The following is a 22,882-nucleotide window of genomic DNA, read 5'->3' on the forward strand; positions in this document are numbered from 1 at the left end:
GAGAGTTAAGGAGATTTCTGTTACGTTTTCTTGGTAGGACATGTTTTTAATTAGTCTAAAATATAATTTAATATAATTTTTAATATTCTTTTATAAAAATTAGTTAAGCAATATGCTTAATTTGTGCTTTTTTATGAAAAATGTTCATTAAGCATTGTAATTATAAATCATTTTGGCAGTGTACCTTATTGTAGCTCTCATTGATATATTGGGATCACAGTTGTTTTCTAATTTAGTCTTATTCTCTGTCTTTTGAAGCAATTCTACTTGCTGTTCCTGGGTTGCTCTTACCCCAAGTCTGTCTTACAGTTTTTACTTGCCGTGCCCCCTCGGTATTTCTTTCATCTTTTGCATTTATTTTGATGTTTTTGCACACTTTCCTTTTCCACTTCTTCCCTCCTCCGAGTGGGATGGGTTTGATTTGCCCTCATTCTACTTTTCTAGTGCTTACATTTGATGTTTTAATACTATATTTAAACTTGAAATGCCATACTGCACATGGAAGTTACTTTTCTTAATTACTGTGACCAAATATCTGTCTAAAATGACTTACAGGAAGAACAATTTATTTTGGCTCATGATTTTAGAAAGAATGTAGCCCTCGTGGTGGGAAATCATTAAGAGTGAGAGTAGGAGGCAGCTTACCACCTTGGATCTACGTAGTCAGGAAGTCCTATATATGCATATTGATGCTTATTTCTCCTTTTCTTTTTTTATTCATTCTGGGGCCTCAACACACAGATGGTATTGCCCACAGTCAAGGTGGGTGTTTCTCCACATTACCTAACTGGAAACACTCTCATAGCCATTCCCAGAAGTCTGTTTCCTAGATGATTCTAAACCTAGGTAAGCTGACAGTCAAGACTGACTACTACAGAAGTCCAAAGGCAGACTATATCGATGCTTTTGTTTTTGTTATGGGTTCTAGATTTGGTTGAAAAATACTAACATTGAGTTCACAATGGTTTGGCACAAAGCAGTTTAACAATCTGCTGTAATCACTCTGAAAAAGAAAATGTAAGGGTTATTTTGATTTCCAAACCAACGGTATTTTGATTACAGTTAAAAGTCAGAGAACAAACAAGTAAATTCTAGTGTAAGTAAGTCCTAAATAATTCATGGTACAGTCTTGTAAATGTTTGTGGTTATTTACTTGGAATTTAAAATTATCTGGTTTTTGTTTTGTTTTTGTAAACTTTCATAACATACAGTCTACCCTGGTTTGATAAAACTAGGTTAAAATAATTTCAGAAGCTCTACGAGGTGAATCACTGTTACCTGTGCCAGAAGAGTCCCATGATCTGAGGCTTTGGTAAAACTTAATCTACTTATGCCATGGAAAGTATTTCACTTCGTATTAAAATTTTTTATGAATGTATCTCATCTCCTCTGTTAGAGAGATTTGAGGGCAGAGGGGTTTTGTAAGCAGTTTTCTATCATGTCTATCGCTTAGTTAAACTACTTGAGATGGCAGCCATTCTGAGAACACAAGCTTGCACTCATTTGATGAGGCTTGTAGAAGGAAAACATTCCCACATAATAACTAGAAAAGACAGGAAGAAATACAAAGCACGCCTGCATCCCAGAGAAACTCTCAGTCTTTAGCAAAACGTTCTATGTTTTCTAATGTGCTGGTTCTTCAGCAAACTGCTGCTTTGACCTACACTAAAGCTTCATCATCAGGCACAGGCTCCCCATTTCCCTGATTTATTACAAAGGATTAAAGTGCTCACTGGTATTTACTTTTGATGATTTATGCCTAGATTTTATTTACAGTCAATGTGGAAGAAATATTGAAGGTTGTATTCGTACCAACATTTTTCAGAAACAGCCTGGCTGAGAGCAGATTGGCAGCACATAATAGAAAGACTCACTTCTAATAGCATCAGTCTCCTACATACTAATGGCAAGAAAGAGATGCTCTTTGTTCATTTCTTCATTTCTTCAGCCAACCAACAGGTCAATATCCACTTAGTAAACTGCAACAGAAGCCAGACGAGTGGGCACATGTGGGCAGCAACTGGTAAGCTGTATCTTTAAGACCTCTCACAGAACTGGTTCCTTTACAATTAAAATCCAGTGGGATTCCTTCGTGGTACTGGTGCTGAGTTACAGAGCTAGTAGCCTCCTTATGTCAAAAAAAAAAAAAAGAAATAATCCTTATAGTAACAAATGCTGTTTTTTCCTGACCTGTTCAGCTTTATGCTTTAGTTTGCTCAATATTGTTAGGTATATGTCACCTTTGCATTTGGGAAGAGGAGAAAGTAAGGCATTTTCTCTTCACTAGTAAGGTTTGAGAATACGAAGTTGGAGAGGTTCCTAGATTATGTTGTTTTTCTGTTTGTTGTGACAGGACCTCCCTGTGTTGTGCAGTTGACTTGAGGTAATCCTCCCGCTGAAGCTTCCCTCTGGCTGGGATTACTGGCATGTTCTGTAATACCCAGTTTCGGATCTTTAATGTGAAAAGGCTTTTCTTTAATCATAGCTTTAGCTTATGTGACTCACTTGTTGATACTTTGAGAAGTAAAAGCATTACATTAAGTTTTTTATTGTACATATTTGAATGTCAAAGGTTAGACTCTATTTGAAAGTGTGTATGACAATTTATGCCATAACAGCTGTTCCATTATAATTAACATCTTCAAAGTATCAGCATAGCAAACTTTTTCACCAATAAAAGTGATGTGTAGGATGTGGCAATTAACGTGCTAATTGGATGTATTAGCAAAGGCGGCAGCAGAGGCACTCTGCATATTGTGAAATAAAGCATACTCTGCAAAAATGCCAGCATCCACAAGTGTAAGAGTCACAGGGGAAGAGGAGTTTGTAAGGAGCAGTTAGAGGATCAGAGAAAATAGCTCATGGGCTTTGCCAAAGATACTCAAAGCCAGACCCCAGAAAAAGGTTTCCAGAGAGGGCCTGCAGAACCATTCCAGAACCATTGCTGTTTCTGGGACAGCTGGCCATCAACAAGAGAAGCAGATGAGGTGGAGTACAAAGGGAGTTCTCTGGATTTCCTGGCCTTGTGCATCATTTCCACATCTGTAATCGCCTGACTTTCAAGTGTAATGGTGACCTCTAGCATCCAAATCTTTCATAAATTCTTCCCATGGCCAACTCTGATAAGAAGATAGCTAGGGAAGGAGACTACAGGAACTGGCATTCCAACTCCAACAGATTGACTCATACTAAAAGTACCACTGTGAATGAAGGATGTGTTCTGCCTTTGTCAGGAAATATACTTTATAACTGGTATCCTCTCCTAGCTCGTCCTCTCCCTTTCTGCCATTACTATTGGCTGAGTAATTTTGGGACAGGGACTGATGTGAAAAAAAGTTCACTTTTCAGATTAGTTTCTTCTTTTACTAAGGAAATGAAGCATTGGAGTCTTTTGGATTTTCAAATTTAAGAGATGTAGAGTCTTCAAACTACTCAGCCAATAGTAAAGGCTATGGTTATGTGGTTACATAAGAATGTAAAAATCAAACATACAACAAACAACAACAACAACAACAAAAAACTATTCTACTCTGGGAAATTCTTTAAGTTCTACCTAGGATCACAGTAAAAATGAAAGATACTAATTGTAATCTCTAATCATGAGGGCAAGTTTAAAATGGAGAAAAAGATTTCTTTTCATTCCTGCCTGGAGTTTGCTTAAAGAGAAAGAATTAAAGAAAAAAGAAAGAGAGAAAGAAAGAACAAAAGGGAAAACCCCCCACACTTCCTAATGTTATTTTCACCAAAATTATAAGGAACATTTAAAAGAGGTTTTAAAAGCTTGGTTTTTCTTGCTTTGCAATTTCTTCAGTGTGTTATGTGAGATAAACTTGCTTCATTGGTAAAGTTAATTTCCAGGCGAGTTTAATGACTGATAGCGGAAATGGTTTTGACAATATTGAAATGAAATTGCTTTTGATGTAATTAGAAGAGGACGCATATGTAACACAGTTACTTTTCACAAATATTCATGGCTCACCTACTATGTGCACAGTAACCATGCTAGCATTGGCCATGCAGTGGTCTAAAGGAATGGAAACAACAGGCTAACCTGATGCGCAAACTGCATGCAGGTTGCTTTTCTGTGAAGAGCTCCATTCTATAGTAGAATTAGTTACATCTTGGGAGAGTATAGACACTAACAAGGGAAGGAATTTCAAATAAGTGACATCTAAAATGAGATGACTCTTCCTGTTCATTATCTTTGCCTCAGTTTAATAAAAACATGCCAGCTCGACAAAAGGAAAAGAACATAAACAGGAAACCTCACCGAAACTCAAATGAGAAGAGGCTGGAGGAATGTGTGTGCAGTATTGTTTCATGTAAATGATGTGGTAGCAACTGGACATGTAAAGTGATGAATAAGACAGAATGCACATATTTCCAAAAATTTCAGTCTAAATTGAACATAGAACTAAAGGTGAATCACAAACTATGAAGTGATTATAAGACAACAGAAGAGAACATTCGGGCCAAGGATGTTTAAGAAAGTAAGTTCATTTCTCTAGTTCTTACTGTCAAGTTGTCTAAAATGAATAAAACCCAAGAAGCAGGAGTTCCACATAAAAGAATCTTGATAGAATCATGGAAAGAGAAAGAGATAGCAGCCTGTTTCAGTTAAAACAAAATACACAGTTTTACTATTCAAACTGAGCTGACAAGGCTGTACAGTGAGAGCAGATGGAAAGAAACTAGTGTCATTCTGAGTATTTTTGTTGCTGTTTCTCTTGTCATTTTTGAGACAGGGTCTTATATTGCACAGGTTATTCTTCATCATGCCCCAGATCCTGATCCACCTATCACCATGTCCCACATCTAGATGAGGCTTTTAAACTCCATTAGTTTCTTTTGCTATCATTGGAAAATAGCATAATTTATCTTAGAAGATAGTGATATTTTTTTAATTAATTAGAAATATATTTGGTTTTGTTTACATTTTCACATCTCTGAAGATAGAATGTGTCTTTTCATTGCTGCCATCTGTTTTGTAACAGTTTCCTCCAAGATAATAATATCCCTTCGTTCCACCATTCTTCTTTAGAAGTAAGCCAAACAACTAAAAATAGCTCCAGGAAGTCCGTAAAACTGGCCAGATTCACTAGGCCCCTCCTCCCCACTAGAGAAAACTAGCCAAGCTGCTGAGGTTTCTGTTAGAAAAAATGCAATGAAGATTCTGCAGTGAAGATAGCTAGCAGAAGGCCAGCTCTCTGGGACAAGTTTAGAACAACTGAGTCACTTGGAAAGGACACTCTCCCATCTGTTGTGCTGCCTGCAGGCTTTGCAGTGTGCTCAAGGTTCCCGCTTGTGAACTGTTTTCACTGGTGTTGTGGTGGCCCTTGACCCACATGTGCGGTTGGATTGGCCAGGGATTGCATCATCTTTAAGTACATTCTCTGAGGTGATATTTAATACTATCCAGTTTAATAAGAACTCAAAAGATGACATCCATTCCCCCGTTGGTAGAGTTGCAGGCAGTTGTGATCCATCAGAAATGGTTGCTGGAAACAGAACCCTTGTCCTCTATAAGAGTAAGCAGTGGTCTTAACCATCGATTGATCTCTGCAAACCCTCTTGTGTTTTGATTTGGTAAACATGGAACAATAATCACATGGAAAATACATTTTCATCCCTTGCAAATTACTGAGGAGTCTAACAAAACACACAGAGTTTCATATGATGCTTTTTGAAATTGAAATTCTTTCTAATGGGAGATGTGCTCCTGCTGTCTCCAAGAACTGCTTTTTCCTTACGGCATGATGGCAAGACTTGATGCCTTATTTCATTTTGTCTTCCAACTGCCAGGAAGTCAAAGCTATAAGACAGAATTTGTTCACCTTCTGACCCCCAACTTTGGGTAGAATTATCCCAAAGTCCCTTTTGTTGACTTGTCCCCCACCTCTTTGTGTTTATCTTTTACTACATTATATGTGTTTAAAAACTAATGTTAAAAAATGGTTCGAAAATGCCACCATAACATATTTTAGAATTCACTTTTTTTTTTTTTCTGAAATAAGGTTAGTGGTAAATATTAATGTCTAGAAATAAAGGCTGGCCTTACTGGCCTTCCTTTGTGTGACCTGTGTGACAAGAGCTCTTTATTCAAACTATTTTAAGGGTTGAGCTCATATCATTAATGATTCAGGTGCACTAATCAAATAATAAACCTCAGATCCACACTGATTTCAATCTTTATTCAGGACACCAGGGAAAATAATCAGTGTTTGCTGAAGGAGTGAAGAAAATTGGAAAGGAAATAAGCGTTATTTTTAAAACCCCCTTAGAATATATTGCATAGGGAGGAAAGTTTGACAGCTCTTTTAAAGATAATTGACAGCTCCTCTTAAAAGCATCATTTTTCTTATTACTTGTGGCAGTCATGACATAATGCACTTAGAGTTTTTAGTATAAAAATAGTATGTTTTTAATTGTTTTAAAAATGTTACTTAAGTTTGTCTTGGTGATTGACAAGATTTAGAAGTTGGTTCTGTGTTTCTTTGAATTTCTTTCTTTTTAAAATTCTGTTTTGTTTACCTTCTAAAGAGAGAAAGAATGGGTGTAAAGTTGGGTAGCTGGGGAGGTGGGAAGGAACTGAGAGCAGTAGGAGGAGGGGAAAACTTTATCAGCATATATTGTGTGAAGAAATTTTTCAATAAAAAAAAGATTTTGAAGTTCCTTAGTTTGCTATTGAGCGCTTACGTTCAAGTGGCAGCTGTTAACATTCAACAGCACCGTCAAAGACTTTACAGGACTGATAGGAATAGATCATTACAGTTTTAAGTGATTTGAATTCATATCACATATAGAGAGTTATTTACTCTGAATTTAAATTTCCTCTCCCAGGGAGAAGAAGGGAAGCTCATAGAACTCATAAGGCTCCATCAACTCAAGAAAGTTATAGGATTAAAAAAAAATGCAGCTTCATTATAAAAGCAATAAGCAGTTGGTGTGGATAGGAGATAGTTATGGGCAGGGAATTCCAGAGATGCAAATTTGTAAGTCATTATCCATGCTGAAGTGGGTTTTTCAGTAAAGCAACTGACTTTGAGTCATCCATATTGATTTCATTCATTTTTATCAATGCTCCTGTCAGTAACTATGCTCCTACCCTGAAAAGAAAACATCTCACAGACCAAGCTGGAATTTGTCATTGGTATTCTGCCTAGTATCACTGGATGTTCATGTCTCCCAGGAAAAGTTTTATAACATAGAGGCATTGTAAATAATTTTATATCTATTTTTGTACTAAGTTCTTGCACCAGAATGAATATTCTTAGGCTTTGTTTAAAGTGACATAGTGCTAAAATGCACATACTTTCAATAATTTTGATTAACCTAGAATTCATTCAGATGCCTTTTTCTTCACTTTTCAAATGCAATTACTATCCATTCTTTCTCTGTTTCAGTCTTTTAAAATGTATGCATTTCATAATTTCTGTTGGCTTCCATCCCTTGATGGAAGCCTTTCCATCCCTTTGTTTTTATTTCACATTTATTTCACAAGCCATTTCCACTCTACAGCATTTGTAGAATCAAGAGACAGCCACAGGCCTGTAACAATTTATCAAATACATCTACTTCAGAGCCCTCAGAGTATGACAAGAACCTAAAAAGGCAGAGAAGAACTTCCCAGTGAAAACAGGTGCCCTTATCTAACGAGAGTGAGGTCCAACACTATGTGATTAGACAGTATAGAACAACACAGCAGGCATGGCAGACATGGCAGGCATCCCAAAAATTACACACACACAAAAGAAGATGGGCTGAGTACCCTAATCTGATTCTGATCCAAACATGAATAAATGAAAACCTTAAGCTCATCTACAGTCCATCTACTAGTTGTCCACTGGCCAACAGTAGCAATAGTTGATCTAGAATGATAATGTAGTATGTGCCAGAATTTACTTGAAGGAAAGAAATATTCTTAGATAAAAGCACAGTTAGTAATGCAAGATATTCAAATGTTAATTAATTATTTTTTTATTAATTACAATTTATTCACTTTGTATGTCAGCTGTAGCCCTTTCCCTCATCCCCTCCCAATTCCACCCCTCCCCCTTTTCTTCCCTTGCCCCTCCCCCAGATCACTGATAGGGGAGGTCCTCCTCCCCTTCCATCTGACCCTAACCTTTTGGCCTGGTAAAGCTGTTCCCCCTTCAGGGAGAAGCAATGTACTTATTTAGAGTGTGTGAAATGTGTGCCTTGGTGTGGTATATGTACATATTAGTGTGTGAGAGATCATGTGTGTCTTATGTGTGCAGGTACATGTGGTCTGCATGTAGAGGCCAGAAGTGGATGCTGGTTGTGTTGTTCAATACTTTTTCACATTTATTGAGACAGTATGCTATACCTGAAGTTCTTTGGTTTGGCCAAGTTTCCTGTCCAGTGTGTTCAGGAATCTGCTTGTTTCATTTGTACACTGCTGGGTTTACTAATGCATATTACCATATTTGTACAAGGTACCAGATCTGAACTCTGGTCCTTATACTGTGTTGCAGAAACTTTATCTGCTGGGTCATATCTTCAGTTCCAAAAGATGACCACACACACAAACACACACACCTGTAAATGTTCAGAGTAAAAAGTAATGGAAGGAATGGTGAAATGGAGAATGTAATAATAGTTGGATATTTTAATCTACCTTCAAAAAGATCAAGGTATAAAGTAGGAAGGATATAATACTTAACATAATTCATCACCTTAATTTAATAAAATCATGAAATATCTTTATTAGCAAATAGTGAAATACATATGTCTCAAAAATGCATTAGAGGAATCCTCAGGATTAAACAAAATGTTGAATGTCTTACCATAAAAAAAACCTAAAAGCAATATTCATATCAGGGTGGTGTGCAACTCTACTCTCTTAACCTTACCTCCCCAATCACGGCATCTTACACAATGACTGGCTCCAAGTACTGGCAGAAAATATTCAGGTTTGACCAGGCAGCCTCTTGTGAAGCTTTTCTCCTCTATGAGAATGGATCAGGATACCCAGAATCACTCCTGATGTCACTGGGAATGGTTTGATGGGAGTCATCTTAACTCCTGCATCAGGACAATTTTAGCATCTGGAAGAAAAAGTTCAAGAAGAACGAAAACATCAATTCACCAAAAAGCCATGAATTCACTGCGATATAAGAAGAAAGCCCATTGTAACTCATTACCATATGGGTATAAAGTGTCTCCTCAGAGGTTTTCAAGTTGTAGGCTCAGTTGCCAATGCAATGATGTCTAGGAGTAGGGACGGGTAAGTCCTTGGACTGTGATGGTGCCTCCCTCCTCCGTGGATCTACTCCTCAATTATATAGACTTTGTGTGGTGGTAGGACCTTCTAGGTAGCCTCTCTAGAAGAAGGAGGTCACTGGGGCCTACTTCTCAGGGCCTCCTCATTGCCCAGGGCCCCTGCCCTGTCTCAGACTCTCCTGTTCTATTTTGCACACCTCCCCCCACCCCAGTCTGTCATGATGCGAGCCTGATTGTCCTGCCATGTGGTTTTGCATTGCTACTGGCTCAGAAGTAGCAAAATCTAATGTCCTTTGGTGAAAAATATCAAAAGTGTGAGTAAAAGATATCTGTCTTCCTTAACTTGTTTATCTCAGGGATTCTTCCATAGCCACAAACAGTCTAAAACATGGCTATTGATATAAGCAAACAATAATTCACCTTTTATGAAAACTGCACTTCCTAGTACATAGAGAGTGAGAAATTCTTGAGAGAGAAATTTCAGCTCTATATATTTACATAATGACATACATAAATTTATATAAATATAAACTTCTAAGGGGCCAACGTTGGACTTCAACAAAGAGAGTGAAAGCAGTTTTTAGGCAGGAGGTCTATTTTATAATCGTAAAAAAAATAAAAATAAAATAAAATAAAAACCACAAAGCTGTCTTCCAACACTGTTTAGATAGCCACAGTCTCTGTGCAACTGTGAAAACCACAAGTCAAGAGGAGAGTCATCACCACAGCACCCAAATCATTGCGAGTTTTGTACCTTGTTTTAGTACCTAAGGGTATCTGTAGAGTTGGGGTTTTGGCTGCTGAGTCTCTCTCTTTCCCCCTCTACCGTCTGATCTGCCTTTCCCTTGCTTACTCCCATACAGTGTCTCCTGCCTCCTACGATAAGCTTCACACTATAGACATGTTGAAGTTGTCCCCACATTGACTTCTTGACCATTTATGTCACCAACATTCTTTGTTGCTTCTCCGTAATAGCTACTTTTAAAGCTGTGTGTGTGTACTTTAAAACTTTTTGAGGCCATATTGCTCTGGTTAGACTTGAACTCCCTAGGAAGAGCAAGCTGGTCTCAACCTTAGAGACCTACATTGCCTCTGCTCCTAGAGTGCTGGTAACTAAAAGTGTATGTTATCATACTTGGCTTTTATTTGAATTTTTTTTTCTAGAACATGTCCTTTAATGAAGAGATAGCCCCATAGTACAGTTGTATTTTTTTTTTTTTTTTTTTTTTGGTGTGTGTGTGTGTGTGTGCTTATGTATGAGTGTGTGTGTGTTTTATGTATGAGTGTATACATGTGTGCATGAATAAAGCGCTAATGAAAGTGGGAGTCAGATTCCTGAAATCTGGAGCCACGGTTGGCTGTGAGCCTTTCTGTGTGCATATTGGGAGTTAAACATGAGTGCCCTGCTTAGCACTAGGCACTTTTAAGCACCAAGTCATCACTCCAACTCCAGCAATTAATTTTTAAATGCGATTGTATTGAAGCTGTTGGTGGAAAAGCTCTCTCATCTCCACTGGCTTCTGGTCTCACTCTCCTCCAAGAACAAAGCAGGCAGATTTCCAGTCTCCCAATATAGTACTACTTATCTTACAGAGCGATGCCACTTGTTTGCATAGAAATAAAAGGCTGTCAGCAGAGTGCAGCAGGAGGCACAGCAGACTTGTGGGCAAAGCAAGACCAGCACAGTGAGGTGTCTTGCTTTTGCTTGTGATTATGTCACACTTCCAGCTTGGAAAGATTTGTCTGTTTTATATTTTTAGTTGTATTTCCCACTAAACATGAAATACTGTGGTATTATTTTTTCCCTTTATCCTCAATTGAAGAGTGGAGTGGATCATTATGAATACATGTATTTTAACGGACTTATCCAAATCTATTTTTCATTCACAGCAGTAAACGGACAGACTCTGCTTGAATAAATTCTGGCTTTCAGAACAAGTACAACTACAACATGATTTTAACCATAAATTTTGGGGAAATTGGAGTCACTCTTGTGGTTGCACAGGTAAGTGTCAACAAACGTGTTTTTGTTTTTAAAAGAGATGAATTTAACTGCACAAAAATAAAACCTGGAACTGGAAAGATGGCTCATTGGTTAATAACACTTGCTGATTTTGCAGAGAGCCCAGCTTTGGTTCCCAGCACCCACAGAACAGTTCACATCTACAAACAACTACAGCTCCAAGAGATCTGGCTGCCTCTCTTGACCTCTGGCACCAGGCACACATTTGCTGTGTAAATTTCAAAGATGTGCAGAGAGAGCCCACCTGTCCATATCATCAAGGCCAAATTCACGTACATGGGCTGCCTCCCTGGAAGGCAGGGTTCAAGAAGTTGCCATTGGATATGATGAAGACAGGGTTTTTATATCTCAGGAGTCGCAGGTTTCAAAATAAGGGCTTTGTTGGGCAAGACAGGCATAGTTACAGGAGCAGACTGCAAGTATGACAAGTTAGTCTTAATGACCTCTTAAAACAAAGAAATGATTGTAAGGTTGTCCTAACAAGGAAGTCATAAAAACCTCTTGAAGCAAAGGTAGGGTTGCAATGTGGTTATAATAAGTTTTGAAATGGTGACATGGTTGCTGTTTCCTGGAACAGGCAGTACAGAACAATTTGTAACTGAGGTTACAGGCGAGACGTAGCTCATTGAGAAACAGAGGTTTAATCATAAACAAGAATGAGCCTGGTTTGTCTTTACTATGAGATGGCTTTGAAGCCTAAGATGGAGGCAGACTGAGTCATCAGATATACAGACATCCATCTAGTCAAACTTTTAAAAAAAGTCTTTTTAAGTTAAAAAAAAAAAGGTGTGCAGTGAAGTTAATAACAACACTTTGTTATTTGCAAAAATCACAAATGATAGAGTAAGAGAAGATACTGCATACCATATAGCACATATGATATGGGTTTGCTGTGCAGAATATATAAAATGTTCATTCAACACAAATAAAAAAACTGACTGACAAAAAAATTGCTCAAAGAGCTTTAACTTACGTTTCCTGCAAAAGATACATAAATTCAGTAAGTAAGCAAAACATATATAGAAGCAGCACACACACACACACACACACACACACACACACACACACACACACAAAACCCATATAAATTATTACTTCACAAACCATAGGATGGCTACTTCAGGTTTTGTTTGTTTTTCTTTTTTAGTGAATTTTTAAAAAAATAAATTACAGTTTATTGACTTTGTATCCCAGCTGTAGATCCCTCCCTTATCCCCTACCAATCCCACCTGTCCTCCCTTATCTTCTCTCATGCCCCTCCCCAACTCCACTGATAGGGGAGGTCCTCCTCCCCTTTCCTCTGACCCTAGCCTTTCAGGTCTCATCAGAACTGTCTGCATTGTCTTCCTCTGTGGCCTGGTGAAGCTGCTCCCTCCTCAGGGGAAGGTGATCAAAGAGCTAGCCATTGAGTTCTTGTCAGAGACAGTCCCTGTTCCCCTTACTAGAAATCCCACTTGGACACTGAGCGGCCATGGGCTACATCTGTTCAGGGGTTCTAGGTTATATCCATGCATGATCCTTAGTTGGAGTATCAATCTCAGAAAAGACCCCTCTGTCCAGATTTTTGGTTCTGTTGCTCTCCTTGTGGAGCTCCTCTCTCCTCAATCTCCCCCTTTTTTCATAAGATTTCCTGCACTCTGCCCAAAGTTTGGCTATGAGTCTCAGCATCTGCTTTGATACCTTTCAGAGTTCAGTCTTTCAGAAGCCTTCTGTGATAGACTCCTGTCCTGCTGTTTGTTTGTTTTTCAAGACTAGGTTTCTCTGTGTAGCCTTGGCTGCCCTCCACTCACTTTGTAGACCAGGCTGGCCTCAAACTCACAGAGACCCACCTGACTGTGCCTCCTGAGCACTGGGGTTACAAGCATGCACTACCTCTACCAGCAGAATGGCTATTTTTAAAAAGGAAAATAATAAATGTTATAAGATAGAGAAAAATTTAGGAAGCTTTGTACACAATAGGTAGGAACAGAAAATGCTATAGTTCCTATAGGAAACAGGGTGAAAAATCCTTAAAGAAATAAAAGCAGGGGATTGGAGAAGAATTTCTAGACTCGTGTTCATAAGACAACAGTCCAATGCATACATCACCCGAAATCCATTGACAGACACACAGACAAACAAAAAAGTGGAATATTGCTCAGCATTATAAAGCAAGGAAACTCTGCCACATAGAATAACAAGGATGATTCCTAAAGTTATTATCCAGGTAAAGCTAGCTAGTCAGAAATGAATAAGGTCACTGGAATACTCAACCATGTAGGCAAAGGGTGATTAATAGTCATTGGGTATAAGTTCGTGTTGGATAGGTTCAGAGTTTCAGTGATGGCAGAATAAAAGAGTTCTGGTGGTAATGGTTGCATTTGTGCAAACTGTATACTTAACGATAGTTATATGGTAAATTTAATATTTTATATATATTACTACAATTAAAATATATCCGATCTTAGAAAGCAAATCTTTACAATTTATTTTTATATAAGAACAAGGATTAGAAAACTGTAATATGTTCCTCACATTTTTACCACTTCAAAGAAGCACTGAATGCAGTTCAATTGAAAATAACCTGATAAAATAGTATTGTTAAAATTATAAGTTACAGATGTTTTTCTTAACTATGCTCCAGACCTGAGATACTTTATAATCTCACCATTATCACACACAATAAAATGTATAGACATGTGTCTCTGGGTAGGGTTAGGTGCCTGTGAGTGCTGTTGTCTGGAAAGGCCAGAGGAGGATATTGACTCCCTTACAGCACTTATGGTCCATGTCACCCAAAGTGGTTGCTAGGACCTTAAATATGGTCTTTTGAAAGGTCAGTATGTGTCATCAATCCCCAAGCTGTCTTCCCAGATTCATCTTTAACAGTTTTGAACTTCCACATTAAAAATTAAGAAACTGGTGGTAATATCATCACACATCTGTATTACTAGTTTTGTAAATTTATCTTATCACATTATTTGATTTAATGATTGTGTGTTCTGGAAGTATATTCTCATTTCTTAGAGCATTGTCTGATACAGAGCAGGGCCTGCAATTGTAATTGACTAGCAGATACATTTTACTTAATCTGGTTACAAAGAAGTCAAGATATAATCAGCAGTTCTTCCAGTATTATCTAGCTAAGCCTGAACTTCATCTGCTTTCTGATACAAAATTGTGGAATTGTTTGATATTTCAGTTACAATGACCTCCCAGGTGAAACTGGGAGACATTCTCTGTCTAGGCATTGTTTACCAACTTACCATGGTAAATGTAATGCGTGTTCAAACTGAGAGAGAGAACATATAGCACTTTGTGTAGTGTGGCCATGTGGCACTGAATTATCCTCACACAACATGGATTAAAATTTAGGATGGTAGAGAAGCTCATTTATATTGTCATTTTACAAAGAAATTTCTAACAATAATGTCTGATTATTGCTCTTCTTTCTGCTTTTGTTTGTTCATCTGTATCGGGAAATGAACCAGTTTATTAGAGATGAGTATGCTGTGGTCACCAACAAACTCTCTTGTTGAGCCAACCTAAGCTTACCACTTCTACCATAACAATGAAAGGTAAAGTACTTTCCTATCAAACTCAGTGGTATCTCAAGGGTGGAAATGGAGAAAAATCCTCACAAAATCATAAGCTTCAAATAGCTTATCATCTTTCCAGGCAGAAAACTTATTATGGGTGAGCAAATTTTATGTTATAACAATTTTGAGTTGATAGACACCATGTGAGCATTAAAGTGAATCTCAATAAATAAACCATTATTTGATCTGCAAGCTGTTGGCCAGGTGAGAAATATATTGTGTGGAAAGGTGAGCTGTTTGCCCAGATGAACAAACTATTTTTCTTAGACAAATTGCTTGCCGAAATTTTCTGAGGCAGTTATACTATTTATTGATCAATGCACTTGTATTCCTGCAGGCACTTTTCAGAAAATATTGTTATGCCATAGGTGAGAAAAATATCTTCAGCTCTCTGTCCAAATTGCTAAGCTGAGTGTGTGGGTCTGGCCTCAGTTCCTACCCTTCCAGAACTCCTCTTTACCCTCGACTCAGGAAGTGATAAGACATTGTGGCTATGTCCACTTTCCCAGAGAGGCTGCTGCTTGAAAATAAGCAACATATTTTCTGGGTTGTTGTGAGGTAATTATGTTAGGATTGAGTCAGTAGTAGTATGATGACATTTAGCCTTTAAAGATCATTGTTGAAGACAATATGCCTACAGATGCAAGGATTATGATGCCAGTTCATACTTTTAATCTGGAAGCCTATAGTGTCAAAATTATCCAAAGGGCATTCGAGTTCTGAAGAGATTTCATTCAAAAATAGCATGAATATTTATGTGTATGTATATGTGTGTATGTGTATGTGTGTTTGTATGTATGTGTGTGTATGTATGTATGTATATGCATATGTAGTGTATGTGTGTATGTGCAGTGTGCAGTGTGTATGTGTAGTATATGTATATGTGTGTGTGTATTGTGTGTGTGTAATGTGCAATGTGTATGTGTAGTGTGTGTGTGTAATGTGTATGTATACACACACATCTATGAGACATGGGGGGGTCACATGTGTCACCACAAGCCTTTGGCTCGTGTTCACTCAGCAGGGTGGTGAACAAGTGGAACTGAAGTATGATTCCAGTAAGAGTCTGGTGTAAAATGGGATCCAGTGTAAAATGAAAATCTATCCTTTACAAAAATCTGAGTAAAATCAAATTTAGGACAGTAGGGATCAGGAACTGAGGCAAAGGAGGTGCATGGAGACTAAGGCCATGCAGAATCCCGGGAATCAAACTCTGGAGACAAGACTCAATGGAATAAATCTAACTTTATTGTTCAGTGTAACAACCTTTAAATGACTGAAAGTCCAATCGGAGCATCCCATGCTAGCCTCAACACCAATAACAATCAAGTAGGTTCTTGCAACTATAAGAAATGTGGGAGATGTGGGGGGACAAGGTCACCTCAGGAGACTTCCGTAAAGAAGGGGGAAGCAGTCACCACCCTAGCCTTGGATCTATTTTGAGACTTCACTCATGTTCTAGGAGTCCCTAGTAGATCAACACCGTGTGCAGTAGAGCAGGACCTTTTGAGGGGCTGTAGGAGTCACTGACATTTCACTTGCCATTTCCTATGGGCCTCTAAAAGGCTTACCTCAACATTCCCCACAAAGTATAAAGATATTTTCTTTCTTTCTTTTTTTTTTTGTGAGCCAGCAAGATGGCTCAGTGAGCCCTTGCCTCCAAGCCTGGTGTCCTGAAGTTGATCCTCAGGATCAATAGAGTGGAAGAAGAGACCCAGCTCCTCAAAGTTGTCATTAGCAAATGCTATGGTGTACCTACACAAACACAAACGCTCTCACACACACATATGCACACTCCCATACATGCACACACATAAATGTAAAAAAAAAAATTGCTCATAAAAATTTAATTAATCTAATAGTACATTGGTTACTTTTCTTTTTGTTGTGACCAAATACATGGCAAGAATCTGTTTCAAGGAAAAAGAGATTATCGTGACTCATAGTTTTAGTATGGTCTGTCATGGAGGACACATGAGGTAGATGGTGACATTGCATCTCCAGGCAGGAAGCCGGAAGCAGACAGAAGTGAATCTTACTATGATCACCAAGGTCCATCCTCAGTCACACACTGCCTCCAGAAAGGATCTATCCGCTGAAGGTTCTGTAGCCTTCCCAAACAGCCTCACCAACTAGAGGTCAAACATTTAAATTGGTGAGCCTATAAGGGACTTTTCACCTCCAAACCTCAAAATTAGCAATACAATGATAAAAACTATATTGAGGTTTATTCAGAGTGCTGTTGTCACAAATGTTCTGTTGGAAGGTGAACTCATTCGGAAGGAACAATTGGAATTTAGGTTTAGTGGCTATCCAAAATTACAAAGAATTAGGTTACAAGGACAGACCTAAGTAAAGGGATGAAACAAGTAGGTGGATCCTGTCAGGTTCAAGTTATGACTTACGAATCTAAAATAGGTAACTTTTACTTTTGTTTGTTTTCATTTTTAAAACATTTGGTATAGGGTAATGAGATAGCTCAGATGATAAGAACATTTACTGTACAAACCAGAAGACCTGAGTTCAAATCCTAACCTTGAGATACATGTTTCAGAGTGACAAGCCAAATTTAGGAAAAGTTCTTACAGATGTTGGTAAGCTACGCAAGGCAATGTTTTTTCTACTGGACACAAGAGTGATGAGTTCTGGCCTTGTGATTCTTGGCATCTGATGGGAAGATGAATTTAGCATTTGTTTGTTTGGTTTTTTTTCCTTATAAAATTCTCCCTATACACTTAACACAAAAGGTAACAATACCAGGTAGAAGCCAGGCATGTACTATCAGTAAGCAGACTTCTACCAAAGAAACGTGTTGTAAAAATTGTGATGATAAAGGATTAAAAAAAAAAAACTCTATAAGAGATAAAAATGAATTCTGAAATTAGGAGTTCAAAGAGAGAGGGAGGGCGCTTAGACTCAACATAATGAGAAGTTAGAGTTAGCTCCAGGGCCCTGAGGCTGTACTTCTAGTCTGAGCTGCAGCGATGGTGCGGATGGTGGTGGTGCCTCCCCTGGATCTTAGTGACATATCCACGTGTGCTGGAAAGCCCCGCTGTGAAGGTTGCAATTCACTGGGTCTGGATACCTCTCTGAGCCTGGCTCAAATGGAGGACTTCCTTTCTCAGCAGGGCTTCCTCTTTTCAACCTGACCTTATCTAGGGCGCTTCTCTGGGCTCAGATACCTGACCTTGCTTGGACAGTGACCCTGCACAGAGCCTCTTGCAAGCACTATGCGACTCAGCACAGGAGTCCCATTCCGTCCCTTTGCCCATATCACAGTTAGGTGCTATGTTATGACCAATCAGCTCCTCCTGCGCGTAGAATAATCAGGTGTTGTGTTATGACAGATCAGTCCTTATTGCCCGTAACCCCAAGAAACCTTATATTCCTTACTCCCGAAATAATTAAATGAGCTGCCTCTGAAGCTGACTCCCAGAAATCTTGTCCATCGTACTCATGGCCATCTAGATGCCATTCATTGCATCTGTTTACTTTTTTTTTCATGGGCCAGTGGCCAAAGACCCGCAGGGGAAGGGAGGACCACACACGTGTGCTGGCTGCTGCCTTCCAAATGACTACTGAGATATCCTAATTGAACAATGCTAATTATACGTATTTATAATTTTTATTTGTGTCTACTTTGGAGTTGCTGTGAGTAGAGATGTGCATATGTGCCTATATCTTTACCTTGGGTGTTGTTCCTCAGAAGCTGCCTACCTTGTGGTTGATTGTGTTTTGAGATAGTTTTCTTTTTATTGTTTTCATTTTTTATATTAATTACAGTTTATTCATTTTGTATCCCAGCTGCAGCCCCTCCTTCATTCCCTCCCAATCTCACCTTTACTCCCTTATCTCCTCCTATGCCCCTCTCCAAGTCACTGACAGGGAGGTCCTCCTCCCCTTCCATATGACCCTATTCTATCAGGTCTCATCACAATTGGCTGCATTGTCTTTCTCTATGGTGTGGTACGGATGCGCCCCCCCCCATCAGAGGGAGGTGATCAAAGAGCCAGCCACTGAGTTCATGTCAGAGACAGTCCCTGTTTGCCTTACTAGGGAACCCACTTGGAGACTGAGCTGCCATGGCCTACATCTGAGCAGGGGTTCTAGGTTATTTAGGTTATATCCATGAATTGTCCTTGGTTGGAGATAGTTTTTTTTAATGTTCTGGAGTTCATACAATAGGACAAGATGAATGGGCCTGGAGCCACAGAGACCTACCTGTCTCTGTCTCCCAAGTGCTAGACCACCATGCATTGCTCTTTTTATTTGTTGTCCTAGTTAGATTTAAGTGTCACCTTAATATAGTGTTAAGTCACCTGAGAAGGAAATCCCAACTGAAGGATTGCCTAGATCAGATTTTCCTATGGGCATGCCTGCAGGGGACTGTCAATTGATACAGGAGGGTTGAACCTACTGTTGATGACATAATTTCCTGGACAGGTGGCCCTGTGATGTATAAGAATCCTAGCTAAGCATGATCATGCAAGTAGGCCAGTAAACAGTGCTCCTCAATGGTTTGCTTTCAGTTGCTGCCCTGACTTCCCTCAGTGACATACAGTACTGTGACATGGACTTAGAAAACAAGTAAGCCCTGACACCTCCTAGGCTGTTTTTGATTCTGAATATTTTATCACAGCAACAGAAAAGTAACTAGAGCATGTAAGTTTCAGGCTGAACTCAAGTCCTCATGCTTGCAAGGTAAGTACTAACTAGAACTGGGCTATCCTCTGAGTGCAGTGAATTTTACCAGTCACAGAAAAATAAGCAAGGGTAAAACCTCAACAGAATCTCAGGAGGTGCTCAGAAGGTACTTGGACAGCAGTTATGCCTAGATGGCTTTCTGGTTTCTGTTCAGAGAGTTGTAATGGAAATTCCCAAGAAGAAGAATGGATTGAGATGGGACAGTTTGTGGCATAATTTATGACTTTTTTTTTTTCAAAATGAGAAGAGGGTATTAAGTCAAGATTTGCTGAATACTTTTTGTGTACTAAGTAATCTATCTGCCCAGCTAAGTAATCATGGATCTGATTTTGCTCAGGTGAACAAACCTTTACCAAGACAGATTGGTTTTCAGGAAATTCTTGAAGCAAAAAGCAAAGACTAATTTCATTTTTATTTCTCAACTAATCTACCCAAGCAGGTGTTTGAGTATAGGACAAAGTAATATGTCCAATATCTGTGAAATTAAACAGGTCTTTGAGGAAAAGCCGAGGACATGAACAATGGTGCAGAATTTAATGAAAGGCTACCCTTCTTAATTAATATTCAGTACAACCAAATATCCTTCTTGATTTCTTTGCATCACTGAAGAACCATCTTAAATACATTCATTTTTAAAAATTGTATAAATGCTAATTTTATGATTGTTCAGAAATAAGTGTAATGAATGAGAATAAGAAACCACCAGAACAAATTGTTTCAAGAGAGGAATTATAAATGCTTAAAATGCATTGGTTAAGATTGAAGCTAGGCTCCTCTATTTCTTTAGGTCTAGAACCCTAGGGAAAACCAGTCAATAGTAGTTTTCAAGCCATCATTCTGGCCTCCTCCTCTGCGCTCTCCAGGGTTCTAGCATCTAACCCACTAAGCTCTTGCTTACTTGCAAGCCAAGTTTCTTTGGTTCTTATGCAGTGTAAACATAAGTTCATTTAGATTCTGTTGGTGATGCCTGCTAATGAGCATTTCACTTTCAATGTTAATGTCCAACATGCATGTTCACCCTAATGTTCCAGAAGATTGTGCCTTCTAGTCAGTATCATCTAGCTGCACTGCTAGAGTGCAAAGGTCTTTTGCATTTCTGTTTCTGTGTTTGTCTTAGTCTCATGGTGTCAGAGAGTTATTTATTAGCAAAGAGTAGCTACTGCAGCCTTTCTTTCCTGTATGCTTCAAATGTGTCTATGGCAACAGCGCCTGTATGATAGTAAGTTTCTCTTTTCCTTGAGGATTATAAGCTTAGTGAGACACACTTATGGATTTCTGTCATTGTTTCACAGAAATGTTTCTTCAAGATGTCTGGCTTCCCCAGAAGACACTTGGCAGTGTTCCGGAGTCCCATCTTCTCATATAACTTATGATATACCTGAATGTCAAGTAACAAACCATGGAGCTGGGATTGAGTTGCTCAATTAAAATTGGAGGATGCTCATCTGGAGGGTTTTCAGGAGACAGTTCCTAGCATGAAAGTTCAGGAACTGGGACACTGGAAGAGAATGCAGAGCTTGGTATGATTGGCGCTATGACGAGCTGTGCTAGTGTAAGCAGCAGAAACGCTTCCCTCAGACACCAAGCTCTATGAAGTGAACACATAACTATTGAGGAAAGAGAATGGACTTGTGTATATTATTTTTTTTTATCGTGATATCTAAAAGAACCTGGTGATAGATTTTGCTTGTCAGCTTTTCATATTTCTTTAATATATATGTACATATATGTATGCACATGTGTGTACGTGTGTATGCATGTGTAAGAGTAATTTGTTGTTTTCCAAGTTACCTTCCACTTACAAATTTCAAATCCTAGAAAAGAAGTAAAATTCACATGTTAGAATTAGACAAAATGTTCTATTTCAAGAAACCAGTTTTTTTTCCTAGTATTGTGTTTAGAAGATAAAATAATGTTCCTGATCTATAAAAATGGGGCCTTTGTTAAAAGGTATGTCACATTCCAAAGACTTTAGCCTCAAAGACAAAAGCCCATTTACTTTATGTCTGTGGCACCAGAAGAGGAATACCAAGTGAAAAGGTAACCTGTGTTTTTTGGGTGTCAAGGCACTCAGAATCAAGAGTGGTTGAGGTCACAGTAGTTCAGAATCTTACTAGAGGCATTTTGTAGAAATGAGTCCCATAAACTTGCAGAGTAAAAACAAAAACCAAGGCGGTGCTATTTCTGAGACCAAATACCGTTTAGAGCTCTGTTAAAAAAAAATAGTGTGAAGACCTGAAAAACGAAAACTTAGGAACTTGCTCCAGAAAATAATTTCCTCAGTAGATAACAAAGACTGAACCAGCTTAGATAACACTCAGCTTCATCCAGACTTTCAGCCTGAAGCTCTGCTGGTCCTGTGGCTCCAAAGCTCGTCATGGCATAGATTTTTGCCTAATCCTCACTTTCTCTGACTTAGGAAATATGTAGAAACTATCCCCCATTGCAGACCTACTAGATCTCTTCATGATTCCACGTTGTGAGACTTCATCCCTGGACTGCTCAGGTGATGGACCCTGAAGTAAGACCAGCAAACTCAATGCTGCTTGCTCAACAGATTTTTATGGTGCTGTTTCTGGAGTACACATTATAAAATGAGTAGTTTGTAAAGGAAGTCATTTCTTTACATTTTAAACCTTATAATGAGTGTTTTCTACTGTTCATGTATCTAAATGTTTTCCTTGAGAAAACTCTGCACAATGTGACACTCTTACCACTTTCCCTATTAACTATTTTAGTGCATACATATGCGGCTTTTGTTTTCTTTTCAAAAATGTTTCCACTTCTCATTTCTTTTTTTTCTTTTCAAATTTTTTATTTATTACAGTTTATTCACTTTGTATTCCAGCTGTAGCCCCCTCTTTCATCCTTTCCCAATCCTGCCCTCTCTCCTTCTTCTCCACCCATGCCCCTTCCAACTCCACTGATAGGGAAGGTCCTACTCCCCTTCCATCTGACCCTAGCCTATCAGGTCTCATCAGGATTGGCTGCATTGTCTTCCTCTGTGGCCTGGTAATACTGCCCCCCCAGGGGGGAGGTGATCAAAGAGCATGAACTGTCCCCCTTACTATGGTATACACTGGGATACTGGGCTGCCATGGGCTACATCTGTGTAAGGGTTCTAGGTTATCTCCATGCATGGTCCTTGTTTGGAGTATCAGTCTCAGAAAAGACCCCTGTGCCCAGAATTTTTGGTTTTGTTGCTCTCCTTGTGGAGCTCCAGTCTTCTTCAGGTCTTTCTATCTCCCTCTTTTATCATAAGATTCCCTGCACTCTGCCCAAAGTTTGGTTATGAGTCTCAGCATTTGCTCTAATACCCTGCAGGGTAGAATCT

General features: G+C 38.8%; 1 long non-coding RNA gene across 1 annotated transcript in view; it reads left to right on the forward strand.

Annotated features, from left to right (window-relative positions):
* Positions 1 to 1,969: 1,969 nt before the first annotated feature.
* LOC132652197 (uncharacterized) overlaps positions 1,970 to 22,882 on the forward strand; it is a 43,285-nt gene continuing 22,372 nt past the window's right edge. The window contains exons 1-3 of the long non-coding RNA XR_009589675.1: positions 1,970 to 2,023; positions 11,134 to 11,248; positions 14,737 to 14,823. This is a non-coding gene — a long non-coding RNA (uncharacterized LOC132652197). The remainder of the gene's footprint in view (positions 2,024 to 11,133; positions 11,249 to 14,736; positions 14,824 to 22,882) is intronic.

The sequence above is a fragment of the Meriones unguiculatus genome, chromosome 2, assembly GCF_030254825.1.
Source record: "Meriones unguiculatus strain TT.TT164.6M chromosome 2, Bangor_MerUng_6.1, whole genome shotgun sequence".
NCBI lineage: Eukaryota > Metazoa > Chordata > Mammalia > Rodentia > Muridae > Meriones > Meriones unguiculatus.